Consider the following 14,186-nt stretch of genomic DNA (forward strand, 5'->3'; position numbering starts at 1 on the left):
TCAGGAATCACTCTTGTGGGTTCTCCAAGCAACAGTATATGTGTTGCTGGGTTTACAACTCAGGGACAGTTATATGTAAGAAAATCATCTTAACCACATACTATTTTCCCCTAGCCCCCCTCTCATAGGTCATTTTGAATGAATATAATCCATTTATTTATGTTCCCTTGATTTTATCTTTAAGCTTCTTTTTGGAGGGGCATTGGGTCAAACCCAGCTGTGCTCAGGCATTACTCTTGCCTCTGCACTCAGAAATCACTTCTGGGAGGCTCAACGGACCATATGGGAATCTGGGGATCAAACCTGGTCGGCCGTATGCAAGCCAAATGCTCTCCTCACTGTGTTATCACTCTGCACCCTCATTTCTGCTTCTTTTAAAAAATCCTGTTTACTGATCATGCAAGGAGTCTATAGTTCATCCCATGACAATATACTTCAGGGGTGGAGAAACCCTGTATCTCCTAGGCCAAGGGAATTCCCTCTATAATATCCCCAATAGTTACTGTGCCTATGCAGGGGGGGAAAAAAGCACAAAATAATTATTTTATTCACATATATATATTTATTTATTTTTGACTTCTTTATTTTAGTGTAGATATTGAAGTTGATGTCTCTAATTTTAATTTGATTTATTTTATTTTATCTTTCTCTTTTTTTTTGTACTCCGGCATGGTTTCATTTCAGGACCGAGACTATTGTGTGGTGCTTGTCTTTATTGTTGTAGTGCTCACTGGATATTTAATTTGATATTTCTTTCTATTGTTGTGGTGTTTCAATTACCTTTTTCATGTCCTCTCTCAAAATGAGGTTGAAAGCCTCTAGAAGGACTTTGCCCATTTTCAGCTTATGTGATTTTTAAAATTTTTTAAATTAATTAATTAATTTAGTTTACCCCATTCTATTGCTTTTCTTTCCTTCAAACAAAACCACATAACTCAAATAATCTAGCTCCACCTCTAAAATAGAGGGGGAAACAAGGGAGGGTACTAGGACCAAACAGATATATGACCACTAATAGTAAGCTAGACAAAGAGGGGACCACCTACTCTAGCAGCCCGGGGGGGGGGTGTGATAGTGGGGGATATGGGTTGCAGGAAAGGAACAGGGATGGGTGGAGGACAAATTTGGTAATGAGTATTCCCCTGATTCAATGCTAATATGTACCTAACATACTACTGTGAAAGATATGTAAGCCAATATGATCAAAATAAAAATGAAAAAGAATCCTGTTTAGTAATCTCTCACTAGGTATATACTGTAATTCATCTTTTTAGCTTGTTTGTTTTTGGGCCACAGCAACACTCGTATTACTCCTGGCTCTGTGTTCAGAAATTGCTCCTAGTAGACTTGGGGGACCATATGGGATGCTGGGGATTGAACCTGCAGCAGCGTGCAAAGCAAATTGCTCTACCGATATGCCATTACTTTGGCCCTTATTGTAATTAATCTTAATGGCTTCTAAGTAATATTAATTTGCATGCAGATAGTATTTTTTACATTACTTTACAAATATGTATTGAGGTTTTGGCTATGACCTTAACCAGTAATTCAATGAATAATCAGTAAGTAAGTAAAAAGCTGCTAAATTTAATAGCTGTAGATATACTTACAAATTTAAGGATTAATAATAGATGTTTTATTTTATAGCAGAATGAAGAAACAAACCTAATTATGCCTCACCAATGCTTTCAAACTTAAGGTGAATGTATAGTTGAGTTGATTCTAATTAAGTGAATACTCCAGCTTCTGCATTCTTTTACCACTGGAAAACCACCCCCCTGGGAAAGTTCCTAAGACTGTAATGTTCCTTGAGGAATAAATAGTTGGAAAAAGGGAAGGCACTCTTTAAATTTAAATTAAAATGAAGTCCAGAAAACTGCTAGTGAATTGATTAAAATAGCAGGAGTCCAGTAGGCGTAGGCATGTCCATGGCTATGCATGCAATGGATAAACACTCATCCCTACACTGGGGTCACATTTGGGGTCCCTTGGTCACTTTTGGTCATGGGCAGACATCAATCTCTACATAAGGTTAGCCTCTTTTTAGATGGCCTTCTGGATCTCTTTTTCTTTTTCTTTTTTTTTTTTTTGGTTTTTTTTGGGCCACACCCGGTTGACGCTCAGGGGTTACTCCTGGCTATGTGCTCAGAAATCGCCCCTGGCTTGGGGGGGGACCATATGGGACGCCGGGGGATCGAACCACGGTCCTTCCTTGGCTAGCGCTTGCAAGGCAGACACCTTACCTCCAGCGCCACCTACCCGGCCCCTGGATCTCTTTTTCAATCATATTTTTCTCTGTTTCTTCTTACTACATATAGATCAGTGTTTCTGTGTCCTCTTGACTATGTCCTCATTCATCCTACTTTTGTTAATATTTTATTTTTATTATAGCTCATCTTTTTCCACATAAAAATTCAGGCTGATTCAAGAGATAACTATTTCTAGGTTACTTGTGGGATAAGGAATTTCTTTCATAAGCTGATTCTGTGGGCAGTCAGGTGGAGGACTGATAGATGGAGTCACTTTCAGTGGAAAATGTTAGATTGATGGGAGCAAGTGTGGAGAAGCTGATTAAATATGAATCCATCTCTCTCCAGATGTGGTTATTGTGGTTAAGTTGACTAAAAGAACCCTTAGTTCTCCAGATGTGGTATTGTCACTATAGTCTGAGAGGTATGACTATGATTTTTTTTTTTGGTCACACCTGGTGATGCTCATTGGTTGCTCCTGGCTCAGCATTCAGGAATCACTCCCTGCAGTACTGAGACCATATGAAATGCCCAGGGGTTGAACCAGGTTAGCTATGCAGGGCAAACGTCCTACACACTACTATTGCTACAACCCCCCACCACTTTTTTTTTCTTTTGGCCACAATTGGCAGCGCTCAAGGGTTCCTCCTTGTTCTGCACTCAGAAATCGCTCCTGACAGGCTCAGAGGACTATATGGGATGCTGGGAATTGAACCCAGGTCTGTCCTGGGTTGGCCGCGTGCAAGACAAATGCCCTACCACTGTACTATCTTTACAGCTCCACTTTTTTTTTTCTTTTTCAACAGAACTCCTTCAGAGTATTTCAGAATATCTAACCTCTTTCAGGGCACATTGCTGCCACTTCACAACTCTAGCACCTTAAACCGTGTATGATATACTTTCTATTTGGGTTCATATAATAAATGATTTTAGCTTGGATGATCATAAGATCTGTGTTGGGTGTTCTCCGCTTTTATGGTTTGAAAGCAATTATCCATAATAGGTAAGCAAATAAATGTGAATTCCTTTTAACAAACCTTTACAAAAGCAGGCAAGAGATAGGATGTGGATCCTGCTACTTAATTTTTAGGCTCTGTATGGACCATTTTCTTATAGCGCTACTCCCCCCTCACTAATTAAGGAAGTGTTAAGAAGAGGGCGATAGTTCACAGTACTATTCCTCTGGGGGACAAATTATGATGCAGTGATTTGTGGCTAAGCCTTGCGAGAGATACGAAAGTCTCGCTTAGGTCAAGAGTACTAAGTAGGCAATTTAGAAGATTTTTTATTACTGTTGGGATCCTGTTAGCCAGTGGTTTTCAATCCTGGTTGCACATTTAAAATATTCTGGGGAGCAGAATTAAATTAAATTAGAATCTTTGGGAGTAAGACCAGACAGTGATTTTAAAACTCCCAGGTGCTTACAGTAGGAGAACTGTTGTACTGTTACATAAGCCACTGGTAAACCTAGTTTCATCTCTTGGTCCAAAGTATGCCTTAGAATTGTGCCCCTTCTCTGATTAAAATGGGTTGGGTAGTACCCAACTTGGTTAAATTTATGAGGATTACCTAGAGTGGTTACTATATCAGCTCTGTTTATAACATACTCAAGTTTTCCTTTCTATGTAGGACTCCTAGTAACAGCTCTAGGAAACCATTGCAACCGAGAGGTCTTAAGACCTTACTGTGCAGCTATTCCTTACCTATCAATTCTCTAGTAGAAAACATTTGGAAGTTTATATGGACTAGACTATGATATACTCTAGGGGTTTAAGTATCATGGCTTTTTTTTTTTCTTTTTTGGTTTTTGGGCCAAATCAACCTTACTACTGGTTCTCTGCTCGGGAATCACTCCTGGTTGGACTATAGGGACCATATAGCGTGTCAGTGATTGGCAAGGCTGTATGTCTGGTTGACTGCATGCAAGGCAAATGCCCTACTGTGGGTCTGGCCCAAGTACCATGATATTTTTAGTTCTGGTGAACTCTGGGATGGAGAAAGTGTCAGTGAAGGAAGATCTGAAATGATGGTGTGATGTCACAATGCATAGGTTATTTACACTTTTAATCATCTGTATCAGTGATTTTCAATGTAAGTTGCTAAGTGACAGATATCAGATGAGGGTGTTAATTTTTTTTTAATACTCAGGCTAAGGCCAATGACAGTTAAAAATCTCTGTAATTGAGCCACTTTAACAGAATAGTTTTTTCTTTCTTTCTTTCTTTCTTTCTTTCTTTCTTTCTTTCTTTCTTTCTTTCTTTCTTTCTTTCTTTCTTTCTTTCTTTCTTTCTTTCTTTCTTCTTCTTTCTTTCTTTCTTTCTTTCTTTCTTCTTTCTTTTCTTTCTTTTTTTTTTCTTTCTTTCTTCTTTCTTTCTTTCTTTCTTTCTTTCTTTCTTTCTTTCTTTCTTTCTTTCTTTCTTTCTTTCTTTCTTTCTTTCTTTCTTTCTTTCTTTCTTCTTTCTTTCTTTCTTTCTTTCTTGTCTTTCTTTTTCTCTCTTCTTTCTTTCTTTCTTCTTTCTCTTCTTTTTCTTTCTTTCTTTTTTTCTTTTCTTTCTTTCTCTTCCTTCCTTTCTTCCTTCCTTCCTCCTTCCTCCCTTCCTTCCTTCTTTCTTTCTTTCTCTTTCTTTCTTTTTTCTTTCTTTCTTCCTTTCTTTCTTTCTTTCTTTCTCTCTTTCTTCTTTCTTTCTTTCTTTCTTCTTTCTTTCTTTCTTTCTTTCTTCTTTCTTCTTTCTTTCTTTCTTCTTTCTTCTTCTTCTTCTTCTTTCTTTCTTTCTTTCTATCTTTCTTTCTTTCTTTCTTTCTTTCTTTCTTTCTTTCTTTCTTTCTTTCTTTCTTTCTTTCTTTCTTTCTTTCTTTCTTTCTTTCTTTCTTTCTTTCTTTCTTTCTTTCTTTCTTTCTTTCTTTCTTTCCCAACTATTTCCCCTTTGCTTAGGGGTTTTGTATTCTTAGTTTTATAATTATCTGTCTTGTAATCCAGGGCCATGATCTTATTGTAATTTGATATTTCTTCTTTCTTTTTCTTAATTTTATTTTTTTTTAAAACAATTGTGATTCACAAAGACTTTCATAGTTGGATTTTAGACATACAATCAAAGCCAGCTTCATCACCAGTGTTGACCTTCCTCCACCATTGTTCCCCAAGTGTATCCTAGACTACCACCCTTTGCCCCTTTGCCCTGGCCTGCTAGTACATCAGGTCCATTTTAAGTTTAGATATTTATAGTTTGAGTCTTTTGAGTCTATTATTGCTGACTTGGTGTGGATATTTAATTCTGGTGAACACTAGGGTGGAGAAAGTGTTAGTGAAGAAAGAGATTCATAATGTGCAAATCTGAAATAATGGTGTGATGTCACATTGTCCTTTTTCATCTCCACCAATGCACTTGAGACCACTTGGTCCCGGGACCCCCTTTTTTCCCTTCTTAATTTTTATAGAAAAATGTAGAAATATGAGGTAGAACAGAGTAATTTATTTCCCAAGGTTCTGTAAAAAAGGTGGGAGTGCCTATCTAAAAGATAAAAAAAAAGGGTGGCAGTTTTTTGCATAGGTCCAGCAAAAGTTGGGGATAACAGAAAGAACTAAGTTTTGGCCTAAAAACAGGGTGTCCCTACCCAGGAAGCTTGTCATAAGACCAACAATAGGCTCCAGGCATATGTCACAACTTTTTAATCCATTCATCTTATTATTTTTATTTACTTATATTTTGTTTGGGGGGGGGTCACATTTAGTTGTTCTCTGGGCTTACTCCTGACACCTTTTTTTTTTTTTTTTTTTGGTTTTTGGGCCACACCCGGCGGGGCTCAGGGGTTACTCCTGGCTGTCTGCTCAGAAATAGCTCCTGGCAGGCACGGGGGACCCTATGGGACACCGGGGTTCGAACCAACCACCTTTGGTCCTGGATCGGCTGCTTGCAAGGCAAACGCCGCTGTGCTATCTCTCCGGGCCCCACTTCTTTTTTTTTCCACACACATTGACCCTTGTGGGTGTACCTATTTAATAAAAATATTAAGAAAAGGAGGAAATGTGGGTGTACCTATTTAAGACCCTAGACCCACCCATTTCTGGGAGGGGTCTTGGGAACCGGATAGTAGGTGTAACCTTACCTGCTAGACCCTCCCATTCCTGGGAGGGGTCTGGGAAATGTTAGATAAGGCTTGGACCAAGGGAATTCGGCCCTTTTTGGCTTTTTGCCCTTTTGGCTCTTTGCCCTTTCTGCGCTGCTGTGCGCTCTGGCTTCTGGGTTTCTGTGTTCTGGTCTTTGACCAGCATGGAGCCCAAAGGGAAGATGGCTAATAGGAAATAAGATGCAGGGCTAGCAAAATATTGCGGTGCTTGAAAGGTTATGAATAGGCCACACACACGTGGTGGCTAGGGCCTGAATAAAGATGATTCTTCCTGAAGCCTGCCTGTGAGTGAGTCTTGATTACGCCGATTACCTGGGCCTGGAATCCGCCAGCTGGATGGGGATGAAGCCACGTGGCTGGGGCCTAAGCACAAAGGCCTCCATCCATCGCCATCCAGCCCCATCGTTAATTATTTAATACAACAGACCCTCAGGGGCTACTCTTGGCTATGCGCTCAGAAATCGCTCCTGGCTTGGGGGACCATATGGGATGCCGGAGGATAGGACCACAGTTCGTCCTAGGCTAGTGCTTGCAAGGCAGATGCCTTACCTCTAGCACCACCTCACTGGCCCCTCCTGACACTCTTTTAAGAAAAAAAAAACAAAAGAAAAAAATGGACTAAACAAAATAAAAACCAACAAATTAAGCCATGCTAATCAGGTGGTAGCTGGGGAAGTTTGTTCATAGTCAGTTATTTAACCTGGGTCAACTGTTTGCTAGGAAAGTGCCTTAATAGCTGTAGCATTTTTCCAGTTTTTTTTTTTTTTTTTTGGTTTTGTTTTTGGGTTACACCCAGCAGCGCTCAGGGGTTACTCCTAGCTCCACGCTCAGAAATCGCTCCTGGCAGGCTTGGGGGACCATATGGGATGCCGGGATTCAAACCACTGTCCTTCTGCATGCAACGCAAATGCCCTACCTCTATGCTATCTCTCCAGCCCCATTTTTCCAGTTCTTAATGGTTCTAAAAAAGTCTCTTAAATGCTCTTTAATATTGGAATACGACCTTGTTTCTACTAAAGTGTTGTCCATGGACTGGAGACATCTAGCTCATTTGGAAACATCAAAAATGCAAACTCTCAGGCCCTGACTCAAACTCACTGAATACAATTTTTGCTATACTAAGATTTATATTACATTGAAGTTTGGGATGCACGTGTGTAGGAGTTAGTGAATTTTAACCTTTAAGTTGTAACTTGGGTAGATAAGAGTTGAAAAACTTATCTGCATCTGCTGCTTAGAGAGGTGAGGTTACCGGGAAAATTTTGAGCAAGTTCCATTGCCCTCTGCAAACTCCATTGAAGGGGCCACCCAGTGGTGTTTGTCCTGCCATTTCTTTGGAAGTTAATCGACTTCTCCTGCATCCTGACAGGCCTAGCCACTTTTCTCCCTTTCTTATTTAAGCATATAATCAACCTCATGCCAAATTTTCTGTTTTATGCTGAGAAGACTCTGGGGCTATAGGAAATATGGCTTGAAAAAAGATGCTTTACTTAAATATAAGGAAATACCCAGTGGTTCTTGAGGCCTGGGACACTCCTGGCAATGCTAGGCATATTCTCTAATTAAATTTTTTTGCCTTGTGATATCAATCACTAACGTCATTAAAAAGCATGCCCTTAACAATTATTTGCTTCCAAAACATTAGAAAACATGGGCCCTGATTACAAAAGATTTTTTTGTAGTGGTGCAGTTAGCAGAGGTGTAGTGACTTTCAAGAGGGTGAAATTTAAACAGATTATTGAAGCTGGAAAAATGAAATGATCATATTGATTTTGTTAATTTTTTTGTTTTGGCTTTTGGGTCGCATTTTGCTGTACTCAGGACTTACTCCTTGGCTCTATGTTCAGGGATGACTTCTGGTATTATTGGGGACCATATGTGGTGCTGGGGATCTAACCTGTGTAGGTTTCATGCAAGGCATATACTTTACTTTTTTTACTCCCTTTCTGGTCCCACATATTGTTACCGTTTTTTGTTTGTTTTTTTTGGACAGCACTAAGTGGTGCTCAGGGGTCACTCCTGGTAGACTTGGGGGACCATATGCAGTGTGGAGATCAAACTTGGGTTGACTGTATGCAAGGTAAATTCTCTACCTGTTGTACTATAACTCTAGCCCCAAGTTTTATTTTATGATTTATGACTTTCAAAACTATTTGTTAGATTATTTTTGAAAAACTTATTTAAATGTCTCTAAGAAAAAACATATATATTATGTTTTTTTCTTTTTTGGTTTGATTTTGGGACATACCCAGTGGCTCTCAGTGCTACTCCTGACTCACTGTTTAGCAATTGCTTCTGGAAGGCTCAGGAGATCATATGGAATACCAGGGATCGAAGCAGGTCCATCTGGGTCTGCCAGTACAAGGCAAATACACTGTCCCTGTGCTATTGCTCTGCCCCCTATATATGTTATGTTGAAAAATAAATTTGACAGATTATTTTTTGTTGGTTTTTGAGTCATTTCTGCAAGTGCATAAGGGACAATGTGATGCCCAGGATCAATAGCTCTCAAAGTATGTAATAAGCCCTTTGAATCATTTTGCTTTTTATTTTTTGGGCCACAGCTGGTGGTCTTCAGGGCTCACCCCTAGCTCTGTGCTCAAGGTTCACTTTTGAGGTGTTCAGGGAAACATTTGGAATGGGGTCAAACTAGGGTTCACTGCATGTAAGACAAGCACCTTGATGACCTCTGGTTCTGTTGTTTGTTTTTATGGGGCAAATGTGTCAATGAAAATGGGAAGAAAATGATGTTCATATTAGACCTAGTTTAGGTCTTTTCCTCCCTCCCTCCCTCCCTCCCTCCCTCCCTCCCTCCCTCCCTCCCTCCCTCCCTCCCTCTCTTCCTTCCTTCCCTCCCTCTCTTCCTTCCTTCCTTCCTTCCTTCCTTCCTTCCTTCCTTCCTTCCTTCCTTCCTTCCTTCCTTCCTTCCTTCCTTCCTTCCTTCCTTCCTCCTCCTCCCTCCCTCCCTCCCCTCCCCTCCCTCCCTCCCTCCCTCCCTCCCTCCCTTCCTTCCTTCCTTCCTTCCTTCCTTCCTTCCTTCTCCACACCCAGCATGGCTGCCTTGATGCAGAGCTAGACATAGGGGTCCTCTCTAGGATGCTCTGAATGTATCTCTGTGTGCTTTGAGATTATGATGTGCCAGAAAATGAACCTAGGACTCCCACATGCAAAGCTTGCGCTTCTTCCAGTCCTTTGTGCTACCTTCCCCACCCTTCCTTGTTTTAAATTGTATTTGTTTTCCCCAGAAATAAGTGTCCTTCCAGGGTTCCCATGCTTAGCTACAGCTGTGTTTGCGTTTGTTCCTTAAATCTCTTTGCTTTGTGAAGCCATCTGCATGGCCTAGAGGGCTGTTAGAATTGGACAGGGCTCTGCATTCAGTTTGGTAATGTCCTTCAGTAGCTCCAAGTAATAGCTCATGTTATCAGTGATTATTGATGTAACAAACAAATAAAACCCGAATTACAGCAAAAAAAAAAGGTAGTGATTATTTTTCTGTGTCATTTGTGCTGACGATGGTTACAAATGCTGAATTGTGTCTCACTCAAATTCCTCTACTGAGATTCTCACCTCAGAATGTGAGTTATTTGGAGACAGGATCTTAAAAAGGAACTGAATTGAAGTGGGATCTTTAGAATGGGTCCTCTCCTATAAATCTGATATTTATATGAGAACATTATGACACACAGAGATAGATCACTAGGATGCACGTACACAGAAAAGATGGTGGCATGGTGAGATGATGGCTATCTTCAGGTCACAAGGGACCTCCAGAAGCAATTAACCGTGCCGAAGCTTTGATCTTGGACTTCTAGCCTCCGGAATTGTGAGAAAAGAGATTTCTGTTACTTGATCTACTCACTCTGGGGAATTTTGTTATGGCCGTTTTAGGGAACAAAAATACAATGATTAAAAAGTGAGAATTAGTTATTTCAGTCATGTGTCTGCTCTTTTGATGGTTTGAAAAAAATAAATCACATATCTTGTCTTTCTAAAGTAACGGGACTATGTCAAACTTAAAAGCTTCTGCATTATGAAAGAAACAATTGATAAAATAAAATGATGTTGTACAGAATGGGAGAAAATATTAGCATCTGGTGTATCTCACAAAGGGCTAATATCCAAATTATATAAGGAACTGACTAAACTCAACCATATAAAGAAAGCAAACTATTAGGATCTAAGATTTAAAATTAACTGTAACCTAAACATTGACGTTAGAGAAAGGTGTGTCTTTGCTTAGAGATGGCATTGCTTTGGCTTCTGTCCTCTGCTTGCTTGAGGAAGTTCACTGCTGTAAACCCAGCTTTGCTGTGAGCCTAAGTGCAGCCATGACAGGCTGCAGTTTGAAGGTAGAAAGACTAGGGCCCAAACAATAGCCACTTCCTGGAACCAGACCCTAGGGTAAATGCCAGGAATTACTTTCAAGCAGCCGTTGACGGACAGCCAGAAGACATCCACACCCTGGGTCCAGGGGCTGCAGCCCACCCAGCTGTCTGTCTGATGCTACATTGAACTCCAATCAATCCTAGCTGTCTGGCTGATACAACATTGTTCTAAGGTCCAAAAATTTTAAAAATCCACTATCCGGAGGCCGGAATCCCTTAGTTGAATCCTAGGTACTTTTTAAATTTGGCCTGTGAATCATTCTCGGGGTCCTCCTTTCTTAGGAGATGTTGGACCCCAGCATGATGAAATAAACTTCCTTGCATTTACATTACTGCCGTCTTCCTGGTGGTCTTTTGGATGGCAGATCCTGAGTTCCAAACTCATCACAAACAACCCTATCAAAAAATGGAGAGAAGAACTAGATAGGTACTTCTTCAAAGAAGATACAAAAGGTACAGAAGCCAGAAAGAAATTACAGCTCTTATGGTGCCTACTTTGCACATGACTGACACTGGGTTTATCCCTGGCACCAGAAATGGTTTCCAGAACACTGCCAGTGTCACACCTAAGCACAGAGTGGAGAGTAAGTCCGAAGCACAACCTTCTTTAGTCCCAAAGAGAAACCATGAAAATGAAAAGCTATACAGATAGTTAACAAATATATGAAAAAATGCTCATTATCACTGATTATTAGGAAAATGAAATCAAAACAAACAGGACAGAGAATAAAATGGTACCCTAAAACTTGTGTCTGTACGTATTCTTTGGTATATATTCAACTCTGTTCTATATGTTTGGTATATGTTTGGTATATGTTCAACTCTGTTTTATATTATCCCTTAGATATGTCTATATGTACACTGTAGAATAACAGCCCTGAATGGGGCTGGATGGTGATAGGTGGTGAGATGGATGGCCGATGAGGTCTTGCTCCTCCAGCCCAGACCATGCACTTCCAACTCTCTCCAGCGGTTAGGTCTGAGGGTTCAGGATACTGGTGAGGAAATGGTCCACAGACAGGTTTCAGGAGAAATCATTTTTATTCAAGGCCCTACTCACTGAGGCTAACCATTTAAGCAGCCTATTCCACTGCCTTGTCATCTTAACGTGTTTCTTCTACCTCCATCCTGCCAGCTCTCTCTTGCTGAATCTCTCTCAATCTCTCCTTCCAATCAATTCCCTTCCTGCCCCTTAAGCAATCTTTTTGTTACCTCCCAAAGACCTCTCCCAGAAATGAGCAGGTCTTAGTATTAGGTAAGGTTACACAGGAAGAATGGGGGATGGGGTAACAGTACACATTTATTTATAGTAATATAATTTATATCACATATTTTCTATGTATGTACAAACAATGAAATACTATACAATGGTAAGAAAGGATGAAATCCTGAAATTTGGATGGAACTAGAGGGAGCTGTCAACTGAAAATTGTCAGAGGGAGAAGAACAAATACTGATAATCTCACTCAGTTGTGGAATATAGAAAAACCAAGTTAGGGAATGAACAATAACTAATAAGGAAAAACTCTTTTTTTTGGGGGTCACACCTGGTGGTGCTCAGGGGTTACTCCTGGCTCTGTGCTCAGAAATCACCCTTGGCAGGCTCGGGGGACCATTCGGATGATGGGAATCGAACCACCTGGGTCAGCCACTTGCAAGGCGAATGCCCTACTGCTGTGTTATCGCTCCGGCCCCTATATTTATTTTTTTAAGTATCTGTAGTATTCTTTTGATCATAGTATGTGCTTAATCAATGTTGATTGATTGGAGATGAACTAACAGAAGATCATAGTTGATTTGGGAGTATTGATTATTAATTGAGATGTATTTTCTGGAAGTTCGAAATTTCAATCTTCCAGAAATTTTCCCCGTTACAAACTTTCTACACTAAAGTTTAATTTTTGTAGGAAATATTCATCAGTTAAAATGATTACTTGAGGACAGCGAGGAAATGACAACTTGACCTCAGACCAGGAGGTCCTATCACATCACCTAACACTAAGTGAAAATCAGAAGATATATTGTCCTTTGAACTATGAAAAATAAGAGCACTAACTACAGAAAACTGACTGACAACCGTGACTGGGAAGAACTTACCTTGAGACCAGTAAGGAAAACCCTACCCTAGGCTGTAGGCCAGGACTCTTACAAAAATCAAGATTTCTTAGTACAGAAGCCCAATTTTGACAACAGAGACTAAGCAGAACCTTTGGAACCATAATTTCCTAGACTTCGGCTTAGGGACCGAGCAAAAATATGGAGCATATGATACAGAAGACTGAACACACCAACAATGATGGATCAGAACCTCTAGAACCGTAAAGACTCTATCCTAGACCTTGTCCTAGGACCTGCGCAATATACCAAGATTGCTAACTACAGTGGCCTGATTTTCTCATCCACAACTGAGAGGAAAGTTTGCTGACACCACAAAAAAACAAACAAACAAACAAACAAAAAACCTGGGATATGGCAATGAGTATGTATGGAGTCAGTGGTTGTTTCCATGACAGTATGCTTCAAGAATGGAGAAATCCTGAATCTCTTTGGCCACGGGAATTTACTTCTTTCCCCAATACTTACTGTGCCTATGCAAAAAAAAAAAAAAAAAAAAAAGTGGGGGAACACCAAACCCTGCCACTCCAGCATTCCTTTTTCTTGTTTTGTTTTGTTTGTTTTTGATATTATTTCCTTCTCTTTTTTCTTTTATTTTTTCTTTCTTTTTCACTCTTGTGGATATTATTTGGTGATTTTTTTTGGTAGTTGATACCAAATTTTTCTTCTCTTTTCCTTAACCTTTTTATCTCCAACAGAATCGCATAACTTGAATCATTCAGCTTCATAAATTGAGGGGGAAAAATGATGATATCAGGACCAGTCATATGAACATGTAGTGAAAATAAAAAATGATCAAACTGGAACACCAAACCCAAAGTCAATGACAACTGAATAGATACCCAATCTACAACAAGCTGTAAAGTGGAGACCAGTTACACTAGTATTCTGGGGGGGAAATATGGGAGACATGCTGGGAACAGGAGTGGAGGGAGGACAACATTGGTGGTGGGAATGCCCTTCATTTATTGTCACTATGTACCATAAATAATTCTGTGTAATGCACTTCAGTCACAATAAAAATAAAAAAAAAAATGATTACTTGAAGAAGTTATTTTCTTCCCTTCCTACAGAACCACACCCACAAGACTGATTAGACCTTTAACTTGAAAAGATTACTGGTTTTAATTAGATAATTAGTTATATGTATATATTTGGTTTATCAGCACACCGGCTGTGCTCAGGGGTTACTTCTGGTAGGGCTCAAGAGACCATATGAGATGTCAGAAATTGAACCTGGGTCAGCCATGTCCAAGACAAGCACCATACTCATTGTACTATATCTCCAGTCCCCAGTTATATATTTTTGCTT

At 39.9% G+C, this 14,186-nt stretch overlaps 1 protein-coding gene across 1 annotated transcript in view; it reads left to right on the forward strand.

Moving 5' to 3' along the window:
- Positions 1–14,186, forward strand: part of CTNNA3 (catenin alpha 3) — a 1,601,008-nt gene that overhangs the window by 72,008 nt on the left and 1,514,814 nt on the right. The gene's annotated exons all lie outside the window — the stretch shown is intronic.

The sequence above is a fragment of the Suncus etruscus genome, chromosome 17, assembly GCF_024139225.1.
Source record: "Suncus etruscus isolate mSunEtr1 chromosome 17, mSunEtr1.pri.cur, whole genome shotgun sequence".
Classification (NCBI taxonomy): domain Eukaryota; kingdom Metazoa; phylum Chordata; class Mammalia; order Eulipotyphla; family Soricidae; genus Suncus; species Suncus etruscus.